Raw genomic sequence first — 22,200 nt, 5'->3', positions numbered from 1 at the left:
TTAAGACCCCAGACACTACTCACCAAAGTAGAATGTAAAACATTATCTTTATAAACTATATCAATGCATCTTGATTGTATATTTGATCAATTTCAGACTGCAGAAATTGGTAAAAATCTTCAGTTTCTTCATCTTTGGTATTAGTGGTTGGTGGGTAAATTTGAATAATAGTCATATTAACTGATCTTCCATAGGCATATAGATATTATCCTATCACTGTACTTCAAGACAGATGGCTCCAGAATGTGACCAAAAAATTAGTCATTAAAAGCCCTATGGAATACAGTTTACTCTGACACACATGAGTTGCCATTAGCTGGAATTCATTCAATGGCAATTGGTGTATATTTATACATATATGGAAACCCTGGTGGCATAATTGTTAAGAGTTTGGCTGCTAACCAAAAGGTTGGCAGTTCAGATCTACCAGGCACTCCTTGGAAACCCTATGGGGCAGTTCTATTCTGTCCTATAACGTTGCTATGAGTTGGAATCAACTTGACAGCAATGAGTTTTATATATATATATATATATATTTTAATCTAGAATGCTGATTTATTCATTTACTGGCAATGTTAACTTTGGCCACTTGGTGAAGGCATTATGGCAGAGGCTCATTTTTGTGTATTCTTTTTTCTTGCTATGGAAGATATAGATATCTCTATGTCTATCTATCCATCTATCTATATTATTATGTAAACCAAACTAAACCAGTTGCTGTCAAGTCAATTTTGACTCAGGTGACCCCAGGTGTTTCAGAGTAAAACTGTGCTCCATAGGGTTTTCCATGGCTGTGATTTCTCAGAAGTAGATGGTCAGGCCTTTCTCCCAACTCAACTCTGAGTAGGTTCAAACCACCAACTTTTCTGTTAATAGCCTAGTGCTCATCTATTTGTGCCACCCAGAGACTATTAAAAAAGTATAAAATATATATACAGTGAAATCTGTGAGATTAGGAACTCAACAGGACTGCTAGGTTTTTCTGGGTCTTGCAAGTTTTTCACCTTTGACAGGGTGCAGTCTTACCACTTTTCTATTGCTCATTTTAGTGGAGAATATTTTAGTTTTCCTTCTCTGACAGGTTTCCACCTCACACAGGTTCTGGGTTTCACAGGTTTTACTCTGTGTGTGTGTATATACACATATACATATATATACACACACGCATATATATACATATACACACACATATATATACATATATACACATGTATATATGTACATAGATATAGATATATAAAAGGTTGGCAGTTCAAATCCACCAGCCACTCCTTGGAAACTCTATGGGGCAGTTCTACTCTGTCCTACAGGGCCACTATGAGTTGAAGTTGACTTGATGCCAATATCTATATATGTATATGTATATATACAGATATATGTATGTTTTAGTATTTCCTCTTAATGTTTCAATTCACTTTGTTGTGGGCACATAAAAGAGATAAATAATTTTTATTTGCTTGGAGCTAAAAATAAAAATTAAGAAACTATTCCAGCAGAGATTATACATGAGAAAGTATTGTGCAAACTGTGAAACACATCAGTAAATATAAGGTATTATTGTTATTCATATTTTTAGCAATGATTTTCCTTTTAAAAGTTTTCAGAAGAAATGATTTTATATTATAAAATGAAATTCACAATAATGGCTTTTCAAGAGAGATTCGGTTTTATCTGGTGAAAAGGTGAACCTCTTTGCTTGTTCATCTCTATTTTCTCAGAATAACCACAAGAAAGTAACATCAATCTAAAGCCAAATGTCCTAGAACTCCTGATGAAGAATAACTTCTGTCTTTCTGAAAGTCTTATGATCTCAGCTCCTTTACCTACACCTTTAATAAATTACTTATAATCTCTGAGTTTTAATTTCTTCTTCTATAAAGGAGACAGAGATAGAGACAGAGAGAGACCCAGGTTTCTGAAGGGAAGAATTAAGAAGAGTAGAAATAAAATACAATGCACTTAGCATAATGTTTAGTAAATTCAATGTGAAAAAGGAGGCAAATTACTGTGGCATGGCCCCCATCAGTACTCCTTGTGGATCCCCATGAGGTAGACAGGATAACAGTTGATCTAATCTTTATTTTAGATGTGGTAAATGGCTCCAAGGTCACAGAAATCAAGGGAGAACTAGGGCTGGTATCTGCTTTGTGTTCCTAGTTTATTGTTCTTTCTTCTACATTATTGCAATAACCTTGTGTTTTCTGCTTGAAGAGCTCATTTCATATTTAAATGCAAATACAGTTTTGTTTACATTGCCCATAGATTCCACTCAGATTAAAAAAAAGTGATCCTGCAAAAGGTAATAATAGCACCTATTTAATATCAACTAAATCTTACCTCTTGTATTTTAGAAAAGTTTCCAACAGCATGAAAGGTGACCTAGGCATAACTACAAAACAAAGTCATATATCAGGGTTATAGACGCGAGCAATAAACATCGTTCTAATCAGAATTCAGGGGCATTCTCCCTAGTCAGGCAGCCAGAATACAAAGCAACATTTCTTTCTTCCAGAGCAACCTCCTCTTGTCCACTGAACATAAAAACACGTATGATTTATTCCACTGAAAATGCAGCACATTGAAAAATCCTCTGGCGAGACCAGCGAGTCCCTTTCTGTGACATTCATTTTCTAATTGCAATTTCAGTTTTCCCAAACTCTGTCTCAGATCTTCATCTTCAACCTTGAAGCAAACTTGACAAAATGTGAGCAAAATTATCAGTTTCCTTTTCTTCAGTTAGGTATTAAAAAAAGTATTATATAATTCAAAAATCAAAGGGAATCGGAACACTTCTAAGTAGGTAAACAACTTAAATTGCCTGATAGTTTTGAAAAGGCAGAATTCATTGGAAAGAATGCTAATAGGAGGGTCTCAGGCAATTTTCACTGCAGGAACTTTTTCTGTCTCAAAGAACCCAGGAGCCGGGTAGTGAATCTATCCAACCAGAGCCCTCCCCCATACCCAACCATCATAGCCTGTCTTTCAGTTTTGTTTTCATTTCCTAACTCACATTTTCCATAAAAACAATTTAGCATTTCATTTTAAAAGTGAAAGCTGGATTCTGACTGTAATAGGCTGAATAATAACCTCCAAAGATATCAAGTCTTTTTATCTGGAACCCATAAATTTTACCTTATGTGGAAAAAGTGTCTTTGCAGATGTGATTAAGATAGGGATATTGAGATAAGAATATTATCCTGGATTGTCTAGCTGGGCCCTACATGCAACCCCAAATGTATTTATAAGAGAGAAACGGAAGATTTTACTATACAGAGAAGAAAAGAAAACAATGTGACCATGAAGACAGATTGAAGTGATGCTGCCACAAGCCAACAAATGCCAGTGGCCTCCAAAGCTGTAAAAGGCAAGGAATGGATGCTCCCTTATAGCCTCTGGAGGCAGCACAGCTCTGTTGACACCTTGATTTCAGCCAGTAGTACTAATTTCAGGCTTTTGGCCTTTAGAGAATAAATATGCATTCTTTTAAGCCACCAAGGTTGTGGTAATTTGATAGAGCAGCCATAGAAAACTAGTACATTGATTAGCCTTAAAATAACTTTTGGAAGAAAACTCTTTGTCTTTCTTACATGCAAATTCAGAAGATACTATGATTATTTTTTAATTATTTAGCAAGACATGACCACTATTATTAGGATTCTGGATTAACTCATATTGACTTGGGGCTCATCACCAAGGCTAGCTTGTCACCAAATTGTAAAAAGGATGAAGTTTGCTTCACAAATAACTTATTTCCTCTCTCTCAAAATTTTTTTTTCTCATTTGCCCTTGATGACCCTGAGTTTTCAGGTTGTGTAGATATATATTTTTTAATTGTATTTTATTGTGTTTTTGAAATTAGGTTCCCATTTGACAATTTCTACACAAATTTTTCAGTGACATTAGTTACATTTTTCACAATGCGTCAGCATTCTCTTTAACCGCGTTCTGGTTGTTCCATATCTAGTTCTCTAGCTTTCCTGCCCCTTTATCGTCTCATCTTTGCTTTAGAATAACTGTCGACATTTTGGTCTCGTATGTAAGGTTTTTTAAGAGCACCGTACTCATGGGTAATAGCCTTTGTGTGCCAATCTGTTATTTTGCTAAAACGTGACCTCGGGAGATAGCTTTGGTTGAAGGTTTAAAGAGTATCTCAGGGTGATATTCTCTGAGAGTCCTCTAGTCGCAACTTTTTAAAACTTTTACTTCTGTTTTATGTTTTTCTCCCATTCTATCAGGGTCTATCTATTGTGGCCCTGATTAGAATGGTCGGTAGTGGTAGCTGAGCATCACCTAGCTCTTCTGGTCTCAGGGTAGATGAGGCCGTGGCTCATGTGGGCTGTGTGTAGATCTTTTTTATTAGCGATGAAAGCACTGTGACAGACTCACTTATTCATACAAGGTGTTGTGGACTTTATATGTGAGTGTTCCCACGAATGTTGTCAATTTGCAATCCCAGGAGTGCAGTTTGCAATTTGCTGCTAACCTAAAGGTTGGCATTTGAAACCACCCAGGTGCTCTGCATAAGAAAAAAAAGAAAGCTCTGGCAAATTGCTTCCAAGTAAACCCTATGGAGCAGTTCCGCTCTGTAACATATGGAGCCGCCATTAGTTCTAATTGAATAGACGGCAACAGGTTTTTTTTTTTTTTTTTCAAATCAAAATATAGATAAATAGCCATAGACTTATAGATATGGGGAAATATACTATATATAGGTCTTGAACAAGAATTGTGAAAGGATGCCAAGATGTTAACAAAGGTTGCTCCTGGTCATAAGGTATGCACGGTTTTATTTTCCCCTTCAGGTTTTTCTGTGAATTATCCCAATTTTTGACAATAAGAATGTAATACATTTAACATAGGGAAATTTCTTTTTATTAACTTAAAAACGGAGGATATAGGGAAGTGGGAAATGATGCAGCTAGCCATGAGGTTAACAACTTATTTTCAAACTTTTCTGGAACAATTTATTTATTTATTCATCTCTTCCATCAGTCAACAAATATTTGTGCTAGGCATTTACCTAGGCTCTGAAGATAAAAGATGAACAAATCAGTTATTTCCCTGCCCTTTCTTGCTTTGATTGCTATAGAAGGAGGACTACAGGATACTATGGTAAGATATGACCAACGGGGGAGAGAAGGGAGGAGAATAAATAAGTGATTAGCAATGTGTTCTTAAAAATCATGGGACAAAAATTTCCCATGAGTAATACAACTAACTGTGAAAATAATAATACTTGTTTATGCCTATTATATAGCAGGCACTGGTTTATCACATTTCAATCCTCTCAGTAGCCCTGTGAGATCTGCATTCTGTTGTCCTCATTGAATAATTGCGGAAGTGGAGGCTTCCCGTTCACATGACAGGGAAGTAATGGCGCTAGATTTCAAGCATCTGTTTCCAACCACTATACTTTGTTTCCTGCACAGGGAAGTATATTTTATGGATTTCTTTCTCAAGCTTGCTCTTGATATAATTGTCTTGTTCTTAGGCATTCTTTGTGTCTCAGGTTTTGGTTTGCAAAGTATTGTCATCCTGTTTATACCTTTTTTTCACGTGCCCCTTTAAAGTGTTGGTGGCTTTTACCTCTTCTCAACGTCAGCTTTTTGTGTCTGCTCTGGAAGGTGAGTGAGGGAAAAGCATAAATTCTCATAATGGTTTTTGATATCACTGGGCAGGAGCTACAATAAAGTAGATAAAATATTTCAAGATGCCTGTACCCTGAATATGAAGCTCTATTACTTACAGTCTTTGGAAACTATATAAAGTGTCTGGGTTTCCTTGATAAACTCTAGTGAGTGGCAAATATTAATCTGAAACTCACAGCCTCTTCTTAGGAAGATGCCCAAATCGTCAAACTTTGGTTAAGTTCGTTGTTCCCTGGCAACTTCTCCAGGGACAGGACAAAGGCTATTAAATGAGTCTTGTAAGAAGGAGCATCTCAAATTAGGTGTTCAGATTGTCTGTCCATGGGTCTATCTTTTGAACAGACAATTGAGACTATCTAGACATCTAATACGTATTTTTCTAGAACCTAGGATGGTGGACACAGTCACTTGGTGGTGCAAATGGTTAACATGCTCGGCTGCTAACCAAGAGGGTAAGGTTCGTGTCCACCGAGAGACATGTTGAAAGAAAGGCCTAAATGATCTATTTCTAAAAACACAACCACTATGGAACACTGTTCTACTCTGGCACCAACGGGGTTGCCATGAGTTAGAATCAACACAATGGCAACTGGCAGAATGGTGAACAGAGCATTGACCCACCTTGGAGCTACAGGAGGCCACCACTGACCACTGACTCATGGCGTGGCATTAGCAGGACCCTTATGCTCTCTGGGCTCTGGTTTCCACATCTGAAAATGAGAGGTTGGACTAGATGGTATCTTACATTCCCACCTATTTTTATGTTCAACTGTTTCAGAATTATCATTGATTTTTATGTGACAAATTTTATTGTGAGAAGATGATCACTAGAACAGATGTGCTCTTATTTTTAACCTAACTGCCTTTGTCCCTTATCTCCAGAAGGCAGCAAAGGGATTGTCATTAGGCCTGGATGTCTAAAATCCCCCAGTATCCTTAACTGCTCCCCTTTCACAGACCAAAAAAATACCTCAGAGAATCCTCCAGGTCCAGCCTCCTGCCATGGTCCACTTCACACCTGCATGTTCATCCTGGGCTCTCCTGCCTGCTGCCCTATGCCTCCTACCTCATTCTGGTCTCTCTGGCAGCTCCAGACTGAACCACAATTTGGAGAATCTGGTACTCAACTTCGGCTTCCATTGGAGGCTAAAACAGTGCAGCTGTGTGTCTTACCAGCCTCCCTTGGATCTATATTCTCCAGCCTACGGACCTGACCATTCCCAAACTCACCCAGGCCAGGAACACAGCTTGAGGACAAGTCCTAGAACCCCAATTCACCAGAGAGGGGAGTCTGAACAAAAAAACTCACAGATCCACAGCTAGTAGATTTAAAATGACCTCTAAAGAATGAGCAGAGAAAAAAAAAAAGGCAAAAAGCCAAGGAGTAAAGAGGAAACCCACCACCCCAATGTGTAAAAGCGCTTATTCTGTATAGCCGCTGCACCCCATCTCCTTCCCAGCAGGCTGCTTTCATGTTCCCAGAAGCTTGGATGGTGGAGAGTTCTTCTCGTCGACAGCAGCCCCCTTGCTTTCATAAACACAGAAGAAATGTCAGCCGAGAAGACCGATTCACATTCTCTCAACCTTTCAGAAACTCTGGTTTAAGAATTAATTCACTCCACTGGGAAAACATGATTTTCATTTGTCATTTAAGGGTGTTGAAGGATAGGGATTAAATAACACACACACATATACTCAAAAAAAAAATTGATTTCTATAGAAATGCCCTTTTCCTGCAATGTTGTCCATTGATGTTCAATACACCAACACATAATTAGAAATGGCATTTTCCTGAGCTAGCACTGAAGTTACCATGGTAGGGACAATTTTTTTTATAGTCACCTGGGAAAAGAATAATGGAGCCCTGGTGGGGCAGTGGTTAAGTGCTTGGCTGCTAATGAAAAGGTCGGTGGTTGGAACCCACAAACTTGCATAATCCAAGTCGCTCTGTGGGAGTAAACATTATAGCCTTGGAAACTCTACAGGGAGTTCTTCTCTGTCCTATATATAGGGTTGCTCATCGACTCAACGGCAATGGGTTTGGTTTGGTGTAGGCAGGTAAAGAATAAAGTACTGGACACCTGTGTACCTTGTTAGGTGCTAAACACTAAAAAAAAAAAAAATTTTTTTTTTTTATAAGCACAGGGATTTTTTTTTTTTTTTTCCTAAAAAGAGGGGACTAGTGGAAAATAAAGCCTCCTGTCCTAGACCATGCCTCTCTACAAAGGTTTCCCATTCCAAAAAAAAAAAATTTTTTTTTTTTTAGGGGACTGTAAATTTATCGGAAAGCGTGGGAGCCTGAAACCTATCAAATGTCAGTGAGGAAGCAGTTGTGTTCCCGTGAGGATAGCCTGTGGAGCTGCAGGCCTCCCTTTCAGGGTTGTGGGTAAGTGCACAGTTATCAGCTAGCTCCTTTTCCCCTGTGCCTGTGTCTCATACATACTCCCTGTCTTTCATGTTGAGCCAAGCTGGACTCACAGCGTAACTCTTCTTTGAAGTTTTGAAAGAGAATTCACTTGCACAAAAATATCTCAGACTCTTTAAAGTTATCAAAAGGGAAACGAAAAAGCTGAATTTACATTGCACAACCCACTCTCCTCAATTTTTTAAAAATCTCTATTAGTTCAGTTTTCTAATGGCCCTTCTTTGAAAGTTTTTGCCACCAGAGGCATCTCCCTTGCACCCCAGGGCCCAAGATTACTGGCTATTCTCCCCTGCCAGCTGAATTCCTCCACCGTTGTTCATCCTTTCCTCTATTTTGAAGAATGATTCAGTTTTACCCCAAACTTGGATAACCCAAACCATCATAACATCCAGCAAAAGTCCTCTGTCACATAAACCATAAATGCTAGAAACACTGTCTGTTTAGGACCAGGCCCAGTGCCCAGCACATTGTAGATCTCAGAGTTGGTGGTATGAGTCTCCTCCAAAGCACTGCGTCCTTGAAATTAGGCTCTTTCACATCTACCACTGTTCTCCTTCCCCATATTGTTAATTGAAGTTCCAAGAAGCAAAAACTCCTAAAAGGTTAAGGCTGAGGAAGACCTTGGGGAACAAAGCTTCACCCCTTCACTTTACAGAGAGGATCAATAAGGCCCCAAGAAGGAGGGAGACTTGCCCAGAGTCACACTATTAGTGATGGAATTGAGACTACAGCCCAGATCTCCCGGTCCTCACCACTCCTAGCACTTTTTCCACTGCACCAGCAACTTTCAAAATATTTTTGACCACAGTCTACACTACAGTCAGAAAGACATTTTACGTTTAAAAAAAAAAAAAAAAAATCAATTGCCAAAGAGTGAATTCTAGCTCATGGCACCTCCATGTGTGTCAGGGTAACACTGTGCTCCACAGGATTTCCAGTGGCTGATTGCTCGGAAGTAGATCAGCAGGACTTCCTTCCAAGGCACCTCTGGGTAGATTTTAAACCTCCAGCCTTTCAGTTAGCAACCGAATGTGTTAACCATTTGCACCACCCGGGGACTCCCAATTTACATTAGGCCCCAGAATACACACATGTATATAAGTATATAACAATACTTATCCTTACTACATGTGATGCACTGTGACATTTTCTATTCTGTTCTACCATATTTCAGGTTTTAAATGTTGGTCATGGCTCTCTAAATTGATTTCAGGCCTCACTAATGGGTTCTAACAAGCAGTTTGAAAAACACTGTACTATAACCCACTATCAATATCGTTTGAAGTTAGGGAGGGTTCTATAGAGTAGTTAAAGCTTGTGTTGAAACTTCATATACACGCAGGATAAGTCAAGATAAGTAGATGAGATGGAGCAAGGGCGAGGAATTGTGCTGGTTAATATCATGCACGTGTATATCTCCTTAGATAAATTACTTGAAGATATTAAGAGAATAGCCAATGAAAGCCCGATGGATTACAGAATATTGTATGAGACTTTGACTCACTTACTTTGGACACCTCATTAGGAGGGACTGATTGCTGGAGAAGGATATAATGTTTGGTAGAGTGGAGAACCAGTGAAGGGAAGGGAAACCAGTGTCTGCAAAAATGAACTCAATTACACCAGTGATCATGAGGATGGCATATGGTTGGGCACAATTTTGCTGTTATGCCTGGGGTCACCATGAGTCAGAGCTATCTCGATAGCAACTAAAAACAATGCCAAAGTTGTTCTTTGCCTAGCCTCATGAAGCCTCATGCAGGGAATGAGCAGATTAGTGTGCAGACAGAGTCTAAAGGGACCACTGTGCAGATTTCTCTATGCAGCCCTCTTCTCTCTGGTACTCAGCTCAGTGAGATGGTCATAATGTGCTTGAGTTTCCATCCTTGTGCCACAGTCTGAAAGTGCCTGCGGGCAGAAAGCCCGGTGATCCTTGGGCTCATTTTGTTTGTTCCCTTTCTCTCAGGGATCACAACAACTGCCTGTTGTTCAACATCTGAAAAAAGTAATTTCGTAAATACATGTCAATTGTTTACAGTGGAAGGACTAGTCCAGCACGTGGTTGGAATAGGAAGTTATGTTAGTTGATTTAAATCTGCACTCAACCTTAACTGAGAGTATACTCCAAGGATTTGTCATAACTTTAAAAGACCTACTGCAAGTGCTCCTGTTATAGCTTTTCTAGATCAACAAAAAAGACCTCGTCAATTAACCTAATTAAATGCTAAAAATAAATTTTTCTCTGGTGGAATGGGTGGTGTCCAAGATGTTCAGTCTCTCTGGAAATGTTTTATCAGCACTTGAGCTGGCCTGAATAAAACATCAGTATCTAGTGAGCTCAATAATCCATACCCCTTTACTGGCCCCTTAGATTTGGCGTCCCAAAGTACTCCTTTTTTCATTGGCAGTCCTGAGGAATGTTGTTAATGAACTCTAATGAGGAAGTTAGCTGAATCTTACAGCTAGGACTTTATCACATTTACCTTAAATGAAACTCCCATGAAAGATATGTTTTGGGCATATGATAGAAAAATAATTTGGACTTCACAAAGCTTACAAGAACAGGTGGCATGACTGTTGCTGATAAATGTTTATCTGTGTAACGGAATTCTGTTCGACTCTTGATTTCATTGTTATATGGAAGCTAGTTTGTGGGAGAGGAGACTTCAAGCCCTCAATTCCTTCTAAATATTGGACACTGCCAAAGAAAACTTAATTTCTATAAACAGCCAAATAAGTCAGTTCACAACACCCATTAGAGTGCTGAATAGTTGGAATTTTTCATCTTTCATTTAGATCCTTTGGGCTCTGTAAATTATAGATGCATCAACTTGGCAATGACTAGTTATTTTTTTCCTTTATAATTTTGTTATAGAGCCGGAAGGGGATATAGAAGTTTTAGAGACCTGTGACTAATATCTAGGCCAGTATACTGTCCTATAGGGTCGCTATGAGTCGGAATCAACTCGATGGCAGTGGGTATACTGGACAAGTTCTAAATACATTGATTTCTTCAGCCATTCTTCCTTGTCTGAGATAATGTGCTCAGAGGAGTGAATAATCACTTGTATACTCAGAGGATGCCATACTTTCATCTTAACTTTGTTTGAAATCCTTGCCTCAAATATTATCCTCCATCTTTACATATCTTTTATTCTCCAACCCACAGCACCTAATGTTTTTTGAATAATATTTTGTTGCAAACAAACTTAAGAAAATTTGGGCATGGCCAAGTCTTATCTCTTTTATTTTTTAGTAGATAATGGTAGTCATTGAAAAAGTTTGAGGGGGGGTGAAAGTCACCTACTCACCACAACTTTGCTACTGGATTTTAATGAAAGCTAGTATCAGACCAAATTTTTTGACACAGCCATTTATAAAACAAACTTTCCTTTGCAAGTACAAAATGGTACCTACATTCTGTTCTGAAAAGATTGCTGAACTCCAAGTTCTCTGTCCTTTTAGGTGCCAGAATTATCATCTTAGAGTCTCTGGGTAGTACAAACAGTATTTATGCTTGGCTGCTAACTGCTGTTAGTAGTTCAAGTCCTTCCAGAGATGTCTTGGAAGAAAGGCCTGGCATTACTTCCAAAATATCAGCCATTGAAAACCCTATGGAACGCAGTTGTACTTTGACACACATGGGGTTGTTATGAGTAGGAATTGACTTGCCAGCAGCTGGACCATCATCTTATAGGAAAGATTCACTTGAAGAAAATGCAACAACATTCCATTTGCCCTTCTAGTCAGCATCAGGCAGCCAGAAGTCCTAAGGGCTGAACACAGAAATCCAATGGCTGGATACATAACTAATGAGAGACCAAGACTTTGGCACTATCCCTATAGATAAATGCTACAGAAGTTGCTAGATTCATATATTCTTTTCATGTAAGAAGCATTTCCAAAATACTGGCTTTTAGCACAGATCTCTGCAGGACTGTCACGGACCCCCTAGATTCCTGGACCCTGCCCTGTGCCATCCCCCAGTCCCACCCAGCTGAGAATCACATTACCATGCAGAACCGGCTCTGCCCTGCATGCCACCCCCAGACCCACCCTGCCAGGTTCAGTTCGTGCCACAGACAAATGACCCACCCCATAACTTCCCCCTCCCACTGGACCAGTGCTGCTGCACCATAGGTCCTGCCCACCTGGACAAAGTGGTGAAAACTACCGTGCCCACAAATGAGCAAGCAACAAAGCATACCCAGCCCACCTGCTGGATATAACCAAATATAACAAAAAGCAGGATGAAACAAACAAATCTACAATCAATAAATGAAGAAAATAATTCCCAAATACCTCAGAGACAGCTGGAAATATCAAAACATATTAAAAATAACAGGACAGGATGGCTCTAGAATGTGACCAAAATAAAACACCAAATGACCTTCTGGTAGAAGAAAAGGCACGGAACTACCTGACAAGGAATTCAACAGTCTAATATTTAGGACTCTCCAAGAGACTAGGAAAGAGATCAAGAAAAACACAGGTAAAACTAAGTTAAAAATAGACAAAATCATGAAAAATACAAACAAAATCAGGGAAAACACAAAGCAATGGAAGAATTCAGAAAATAATACAAGACCAAAACATCAAAATAAATAAACAATTGGAAATCATACAAAAACAACAATTAGAAATCCAAAGAAGAACAACAAAATTTCAGAAATGGACAATGCAATAGAAGTTTTAAGGAGCAAATTTGAAACAATGGAAGATAGGATCAGTGAAATTGAAGACGAATTCATGGATACCAATTTGAGGAAAGAATGAAGAAAATTTAAGAACTATGTGAGATACAATCAAGAGCAAAAATTTGCATGTGATCAGTGTTCCAGCACAGGGAAAGAAAGTGGAAAACACAGAGAGGATCACTGAAGGTTTGCTTAGAGAAAACATCCCTAATATCATGAAAAATGAAAAGCTGACCATCCAAGAAACTCCGTGAGTCCCATATAGGATAGATCCCAAAAGAAAGTCACCAAGATGTATCATAATCACACTTGCCAAAGATAAAGACAAAGAAAGAATCCTGTGAATGGCTTGAGAAAAACGAAAAGTCATATACAAAGGGGAAACAATAAGACTAATCACTGATTACTCCACAGAAACCATGCAGGAAAGAAGACAATGGGGATGACATATAGAAAACCTTGAAAGAAAAAAATTGCCAACCAAAAATAATATATCCTGCAAAACTCTCAAATAGGATGGCAAAATTAGGACATTTCCAGATAAACATAAATTAAGGGAATGCATAAAAACCAAACCAAACTTACAAGAATTATTAAAGGGAGCCCTCCGAAAAGAGAACCAACAATGCCAGACAACAAGAATCTAGGACACGAGATAGCATCAGACAGATACCATACTAGATAATGAACAATCAAGGATAAAACAAAACAAAGATTTACAACAAGGAACCAGAGGCATCAATCTAAATGACAATGTCTGAGCAATAAAAGGGGGAGTAAATAGTGTAGGTATAGGACTTTCAAATGGAGATGAAGTCAAGATTATATCAAGTAATAAAAAGACTGGTCCAAACTTAGGAAGATAAGGGTAAATTTAAGGTTAACAAAACTACTCATCAAAACAAAGAAGAAAAACATAAAGACTCGGTAAACAAAAAATCTACTCAAATGAAAGAAACAAAAAGAATTTTTTTTTCTCAGCACAGGAGAGTAAGAGGAAGAAAGAAAATGTCAGCCCACAAAAACAAAAGCACTACAAAATGACAGCAATAAACTCACACATACTGACAATCACACTGAATGTAAATGGCTTAAATACACCCATAAAAAGACAATAACAGAATGGATTAAAAAAACAGACCCATGAATAGGCTGTCTAAGAGACACACCTTAGAAATAAAGACATAAGCATATTAAAAATCAAAGGATGGGAAAATATATATCAAGCAAACAGCAACCAAAAAAGTACAGGAGTAGCAGTACTAATCTCAGATAAAATAGACTTGAAGGCCAAATCCACCTTAAAAGACAAGGAAGAACATTATATAATGGTTAAAGGGACAACCTGCAATGACGACATAACAATAATAAATACATAGACACTCAACCACAGGGCTCCAAAATACATAAAACAAACTCTAATAGCACTGAATATAGAAATTGAGAGTTCTGCAATAATAGTAGGAGACTTAACACAACACTCTTGATAAAGGACAGAACATCTAGAAAGAAATTTAACAAAGATACAGAAGATCTAAAGACCACCAAATCAACAAACTTGACCTCACAGACATATATAGAACACTCCACCCAAGAGAGGAAAGTATACATTCTTTTCCAGTGCACATGGATCATTCTCCAGAATAGACCACATCATAGGCCACAAAGCAACCCTTAACAAAATCCAAAACTCTGAGATAATACAAAGCATCTTCTCTAATCACGACGCCATAAAAGTAGAAATTCATAACTGGAAGAGCAAGGAAAAAAAATCAAAGAAATGGAAATTGAGCAACACCTTGCTTAAAAAAACACTGGGTAACAGAAGAAATCAAAGATGGAATCTAAAAATTCCTAAAATCAAATAAGAATGAAAACATACCAAAACCTTTCAGACACAGCAAAGGCAGTCCTCAGAGGTCAATTTATAGCAATAGATGCATATATTAAAAAAGTAGAAAGGGATAAAATCAAGATGTTAGCTTTAAAAATTGAACAATAGAAAGAACTGCAATAAATAAATAAGCCCACGGCCACCAGATGAAAGGAAATAATAAAGATCAGAGCAGAAATAAATGAAATAGAGAGTAGAAAACAGTAGAATCAACATAACCAAAAGTTGGTTCTTTGAAAGGATCAACAAAATCAACAAACCATTAGCCAAATTGACAAAAGAAAAACAGGAAAGAAAGCATATAGTCCAAATAAGAAATGAAATGGGGGACATTAGAACACCGAACTGAAATGTAAGGATAATAACAGAGTACTATGAAAAACTGTACTCCAACAAATTTGAAAACCTAAAGAAATGGACAACTTTCTAGAAACACACTACCTACCTAAACTAACACAAATTCTGAGGTAGAAAACCTGAATAGACACATAGCAAGAGAAGAGACTGAAAAGGCAAAAAAAAAAAAAAAAAAAAAAATTCCAACAAAATCCTGGCTCAGATGGGTTCACTGGAGAAGTCTACCAAACATTCAGAGAAGAGTTCACACCAGTACTACTCAAATTATTTCAGAACATAGAAAAGGAAGGGATACTTCTGAAATCATTCTATTAAGCCAGCATAACCCTGATACCAAAACCAGGCAAAGACACCACAAAAAAAGAAAATTACAGACCACTAGTCGGAATCGACTCGATGGCAGTGGGTTAGTGGGTTATCTCTTATGAATATAGATGTAAAAATTCTCAACAAAATTCTAGCCAATAGAATTCAGCATTATATCAAAAAAATAACACACCCCGACCAAGTGGGATTCATACCAGATATGCAAGGATGGTTCAAGATTAGAAAATCAATCAACGTAATCCACCACACAAATAAAACAAAAGGATCACATTGATCATCTCAATCGATGCAGAAAAGGCATTTGCTAGAGTCCAACAATAAATACTCTCATATAAAATGGTAATAGAAGGGAAATTCCTCAACATAATAAATGGCATCTATACAAAACCAACAGTCAACATCATTCTCAATGGAGAGAGACTGAAAACATTCCCCCTGAAACAGGGATAAGACAAGAATACCCTTTATCATTACTCCTATTTAACATTGTACTGGAAGTACTAGCTAGAGCAATACAGCAAGAAAAAGAAATAAAGGGCATCCACATTGGTAAGGAGGAAGTAAAACCATCCTTATTGTAGGTGATATGACATTATAAGTACCAAAACCAAACCAAACCCACTGTCACTGAGTCAATTCCGACTCGTAGCGGCCCTACACGATACAGTAAAACTGCTGCATAGGGTTTCCAAGGACTGGCTGGTGCATTCAAACTGCCAATTGTTTGCTTAGCAGCTGAGTTCTTGAGAACCCTAAAGACTCCACAAGAAAACTACTGGAATTAATAGAAAGTTTCAGCAGAGCAGTAAGATACAAGACAAACATAAGAAAATCAGTTGGATTCCTATACACCAATAAAGGGAACTACGAGAAGGAGATCAGAAAAGCAATACCATTTATAATAGCCCTTAAAAAAATAAAATATTTAGGAATAAATATAAACAGGGATGTAAAAGACCTATACAAAGAAAACTATAAAATACTACTAAAGAAACCAAAAAAGACCAACATAAATGAGAAAACATACTATGCTCATGCTCATGGATAAGTGTACTCAACATTGTGAAAATGTCAATTCTACACAAAGCAATCTACAAGTACAATGCAATGCAATCCCCATCCAAATACCAAGAGCATTCTTTAACCAGATAGAAAAACTAATCATTAACTTTATAAGGCAAGGAAAGCTGCCCTGGATAAGTAAAGCATTATTGAAGAAGAAGAAAGTAGGAGGCCTCACACTACCTGATCTTAGAACCTACTATACAGCTATGGTAGTACAATGACAGGCACATTGACCAATGGAACTGAATTGAGAACCCAGATGTAAATCCATCCACCTACCATCATCTGATCTTTGACAAAGGCCAAAAGTCCATTAAATGGGAAAAAGACAGCCTTTTAAACAAAAGGTGCTGGCAAAACTGTGTGTCCATCTGTAAAAATATGAAACAGGACCCATACTTTATACCATTCACAAAAACTAATTCAAAATGGATCAAAGACCTAAATACAAACCAAAAGCAATAAAGATCGTGGAAGAAAAAATAGGGTTAACACTAGGGGCCCTAATATATGGCATAAAATAGGATCAAATCATAACCAACAATATACAAACACCAGAAGATAAGCTGGATAACTGGAATCTTCTAAAAATTAAACACTTATGCTCATCAAAAGCCTTCACCAAAAGAGTAAAAAGAGAACCTAAAGGCTGGAAAAAAATTTTTTTTGACTATGACATATCAGGCAAAGATCTTACCTCTAAAATCTATGGGAAAATCTAATACCTCTACAACAAAAAGACAAATTATCCAATTAAAAAATGGACAAAGAATATGAACAGACATTTCATCAAAGAAGACATTCAGGTGGCTAACAGACACATGAAGAAATGCTTGTGATCACTAGACATTAAAAAAATGCAAATCAAAACTACAATGAGATACTATCTCACCCCGATATTACAAACCAAAAAACCAAACCCAGTGCCTTCGAGTCGATTCTGACTCATAGCGACCCTGTAGGGCAGAGTAGAACTGCCCCATAGAGTTTCCAAGGAGCACCTGGAGGATTCTAATCGCCAACCCTTTGGTTAGCAGCCATAGCACTTAACCACTACGCCACCAGGGTTTCCCCCCGGATATTACATCAATCAAAAAAACAGAAAATAACAAATGTTGGAGAGGTTGCTGGGAAATTGGTACTCTTATGCACTGCTGGTGAGAAATGCAAAATGCACAACCATTTTGGAAAATGATATGGTGCTTCATTTAAAAGTTAGAAATAAAAAAGTGATCCAACAATTCTACTCCTCGGAACATATCCTAGAGAAATAAGAGCTGTAAGATGAATAGACATATTTACATCCATGTTCATTGCAGCATTATTCACAATAGCAAAATGATGGAAACAACCTAAGTGCCCATCAACAGATGAATGGATAAACAAACTATGGTACATACACACAATGGAATACTATGCAAAGATAAAGAATAATGATGAATCCGCAAAACATCTCACAACATGGATGAATCTGGAGGGCATTATGCTGAGTGAAATAAGTCAATCAGGAAAGGAAAAATACTATATAAGACCACTGTTATAAGAACTCATGAAAAGATTTATATACAGGAAAACAAAAACAATATCCGATGGTTACGAGGAAAGGGAGGGGTGAGGAGGAAAAAACACTAACTAGACCATAGAAAAGTGATAACTCTAGTGAAGGGTAAGACAGTACACAACACTGGAGAATTCAGCACAACTTGAACAAGGCAAAGTCATAGAAACTTCATAGACACGCCCAAACTCTGAAGGACTGAGTTACTAGGCTGAGGGCTGGGGACAATGGTCTCCGGAGACATCTAGCTCAATTGGCATAACATAGCTTATAAAGACAATGTTCTCCATCCGACTTTGGTGAGTAGCGTCTGAGGTCTTAAAAGCCTGTGAGTGGCTATCTAAGATACATCTACTGGTCTCACCCTGTCTGGAACAAAGGAGTATGAAGAAAACCAAAGACACAAGGGAAAGATTAGTCCCAAGGACTAACGGACCACAACTACCACAGCCTCCACCAGACTGAGTTCAGAACAGTTAGATGGTGCCCAGCTGCCACCACCGACTTCTCTGAAAGGAATCACAACAGAGGGTGCCAGACAGAGCGGGAGAAAAATGTATGACAAAATTCAAATTCACAAAAAATTACCAGTCTGACAGAGACTGGAGAAACCCCGAGAGTATGGCTCCCAGACACCCTTTTAACTCAGTACATATGTCACTCTTAAAGTTCATCTTTTATCCAAAGATCAGACAGGCTTTAAAAAAAAAAATGATAACACGTATATATGAGCCTAAATGGGCACACCAGCCCAAAAGCAAGGATGAGAAGGCAGGAAGGGATGGAAAAGCTGAACAAACTGAAACGGGAAACCTGAGGTCGAGAAGGTGATGGTGTTGACACATTGTGGAGGTTGGTAATCAGTGTCACAAAATAATTTGTGTATTTATTGTTTAATGAGAAACTAATTTGCTCTGTAAACTTTCATCTAAACCACAACTTAAAAAAAGAAAAAGAAAATGCTGGATTTTAGCTAATTTACATAGCTTGCTAGCTGAAAGTGAAGAGGACTTGAAACACTTACTGATGAAGCTCAAAGACTACAGCCTTCAATATGGATTACATCTCCACATAAAGAAAACAAAAATCTTCACAACCGGACCAATAAGCAACATCATGATAAATGGAGAAAACACTGAAGTCACCAAGGATTTTATTTTACTGGGATCCACAATCAACACCCATGGAATCAGCAGTCAAGAAATCAAATGACGTATTCCATTGGATAAATCTGCTGCAAAAGACTTCTTTCAAGTGTTAAAAAGCAAAGATGTCACTTTGAGGACTAAGGTTCTCCTGACTCAAGCCATAGTGCTTTCAATCATCTCATATGCATATGAAAGCTGGACAATGAATAAGAAAGGCTGAAGAAGAATTGACGCCTTTGAGTTATGGTGTTGGTGAAGAATACTGAACATACCATAGACTGCCAAAAGAATGAATAAATCTGCCTTGGAAGATCTGCATCCCACTGTTGTCCTGCTCCATCAGGGATTCTCTGTTGTGTTCCCTGTCAGGGCAGTAATTGGTGGTAGCCAGGCAACATCTAGTTCTTTGGGTCTCATGCTGATGGAGGTTCTGGTTTATGTGACCCTTTCTGTCTCTTGGGCTCATATTTACCTTGTGTCTTTGATGTTCTTCGTTCCCCCTTGCTCCAGGTCGGTTAAGACCAATTTATGCATCTTAGATGGTCGCTTGCTAGTGTTTAAAACCCAGACACCAAGGCTATAAATCTTTATGGAACCACACTGCCACATCTTTCTCCCGAGGAACTGCTGAGCGTTTCAAACCACTAACCTTTCAGTTCACATTCGAGCACTTCAGCTGCTGTGCCACCAGGGCTCCTACTTAGACACATAGATGAGAATATTCATTACAGCATTATTTGTAAGAGCACAAACCTGAAGCACACTAAATACCTGTCTATGGGAGACTGGTTAAATAAATAAAACATCCAGACAATGTAAAACTCTATTTAAATGGGAAAGGGAAAGAGAAGACCAGGCTTTGGGGTGTATAGGGATGATGGTGAATTCCATGCCTCCCAAGTCTGAGATACATCAGAATACCTTTGGTATAGAAGGATAGGCACGCATACTTACAAGCATGTGTTTATTTCTATGTGTACGTATTTGGTGATAATAACATAATCCTTTTTCCTTGAAGGCTACAAAGGACACAATTTGTCTTGAAGTTATTGCAGCCACTTGTAGAGGTCAGGGAATAACGGCAAGGCTCTTCTGTGCTGGGCCCCAGGTGACCATTGTGACGAGGGCCTGCTTAGCCAAAAGGCACAGTGGGCACAGTGCCTGGGGTCCACAGTATTTCTAGGGGTTCACAAAAAATGTTTTAGTTTCTTTGAAAATAAGAAGGAAAAATAAACTTTTATGGCAGATAAAATATTTTAATATATAACATTAATATATTTATCTTTATCCCAGAGCAATACCAAAGTATAATTTTTAACTATTTCTTTATGGAGGTAAGAGACCACAAAGCAAAATATATAGGGCCCATGAAAGTTATAATGTGTCCCTGGATGTGGTTCTAGGGCAAGGCAGTATTTTTTAATCTGATTGCAAAGTTTTGAAGGAGGAAACAGAGTATCACAGAGAGATGGCCTCTTTGGGTTTCTCCACAGAAAAAGGAAGAGACTGCTTCAAAAAGTATCCTCATAAATTAATTCTTTCTGCTTCAAACCACAGAGTAGACCCAAAACACAGGAAACAGGGCAGATAGCTGTTTCCTGCTCAGAGAGATGGCGTGCCTCCAACAGAACAGTCAGGGTGGTTGGCACACGGCATGGCGTGCTCAGATGCAAAGGAAAGCCCCAGCCAGGTGTTGTACCAGCAACATTATCAGATGTTTATAAAAAGAGAAGCATACAATAGCAAAAAGATGAAAGCAACCAAGGTGCCCATCAATGGATGAATGGATAAATAAATTATGGCATATTCACACGATGGAATACTATGCATCGATAAAGAACAATGATGAATCCATGAAACATTTCATAGCATGGAGGAATCTGGAAGGCATTATGCTGAGTGAAATTAGTTAGCTGCAAAAGGACAAATATTGTATGAGACCACTATTATAAGAACTGGAGAAACAGTTTAAACAGAGAAGAAAATATTCTTTGATGGTTATGAGAGTGGGGAGGGATGAAAGGAGGGGGTATTCACTAATTAGATAATAGACAATAACTATTTTAGGTGAAGGAAAAGGCAACACACAATACAGGAGAGGTCAGCACAACTGGACTAAACCAAAAGCAAAGAAGTTCCCTGAATAAACTGAACGGTTCCAAGGTGAGCATGGCGGGGGCGGGGGGGAGGGCGGTTTGGGGACCATGGTTTCAGGGGACATCTAGGTCAACTGGCATAATAAAATCTATTAAGAAAACATTCTGCATCCCGCTTTGGAGAGTGGCATCTTGGGTCTTAAACGCTATCAAGCGCCCATCTAAGATACATCAATTGATCTCAACCCACCTGGAGCAAAGCAGAATGAAGAACACCAAAGACACAAGGTAATTATGAGCCCGAGAGACAGAAAGGGTCACATAAACCAGAGACTACATCAGCCTGAGACCAGAAGAATTAGATGGTGCCCAGCTACAACCAATGACTGCCCTGACAGGGAACACAACAGAGAACCCCTGAGGGAGCAGGAGAGCAGTGGGATGCAGACCCCAAATTCTCGCAAAAAGACCAGGCTTGATGATCTGACCGAGACTGGAGGGACCCCGGGGGTCATGGTCCCTAGACCTTCTGTTAACCCAAGACAGGAACCATTCCCAACACCAACTCTTCAGACAGGGATTGGACTGGACTACGGGATAGAAAATGATACTGGTAAGGAGTGAGCTTCTTGGATCAAGTAGACACATGAGACTATGTGGGCAGCTCCTGTCTGGATGGGAGATGAGGGAGCAGAGGGGGGTCATGCTGGCCGAAAGGACACGAAAATAGAGAGTGGAGGGAAGGAGAGTGCTGTCTCATTAGAGGGGGAGAGCAGCTAGGAGTATATAGCAAAGTGTATATAAATTTTTGTATGAGAGACTGACTTGATTTGTAAACTTTTGCTTAAAGCACAATAAAAATTAAAAAAAAGAATGTCCACAGAGTCAGCCTGAGATGGGTGTGCAGGGCTCTCCTTCCTTCTGGTTTTGTCCCCTTTTTTCTTTCCTGGCTTTTTACTCACCCCCCATGCTGGAGACCCATATG

General features: G+C 38.6%; 1 long non-coding RNA gene across 1 annotated transcript in view; it reads left to right on the top strand.

The window, feature by feature from the left end:
* Positions 1-21,310, top strand: part of LOC135228571 (uncharacterized) — a 41,452-nt gene extending 20,142 nt beyond the window's left edge. Inside the window, exons 2-3 of the long non-coding RNA XR_010319133.1 lie at positions 7,915-8,034; positions 21,187-21,310. This is a non-coding gene — a long non-coding RNA (uncharacterized LOC135228571). The remainder of the gene's footprint in view (positions 1-7,914; positions 8,035-21,186) is intronic.
* Positions 21,311-22,200: the final 890 nt, after the last annotated feature.

The sequence above is a fragment of the Loxodonta africana genome, chromosome 23 (assembly GCF_030014295.1).
Source record: "Loxodonta africana isolate mLoxAfr1 chromosome 23, mLoxAfr1.hap2, whole genome shotgun sequence".
Taxonomy (NCBI): domain Eukaryota; kingdom Metazoa; phylum Chordata; class Mammalia; order Proboscidea; family Elephantidae; genus Loxodonta; species Loxodonta africana.
Note: the sequence above shows the minus strand (reverse complement) of the source record. Positions and strands in the feature narration are given on the sequence as shown.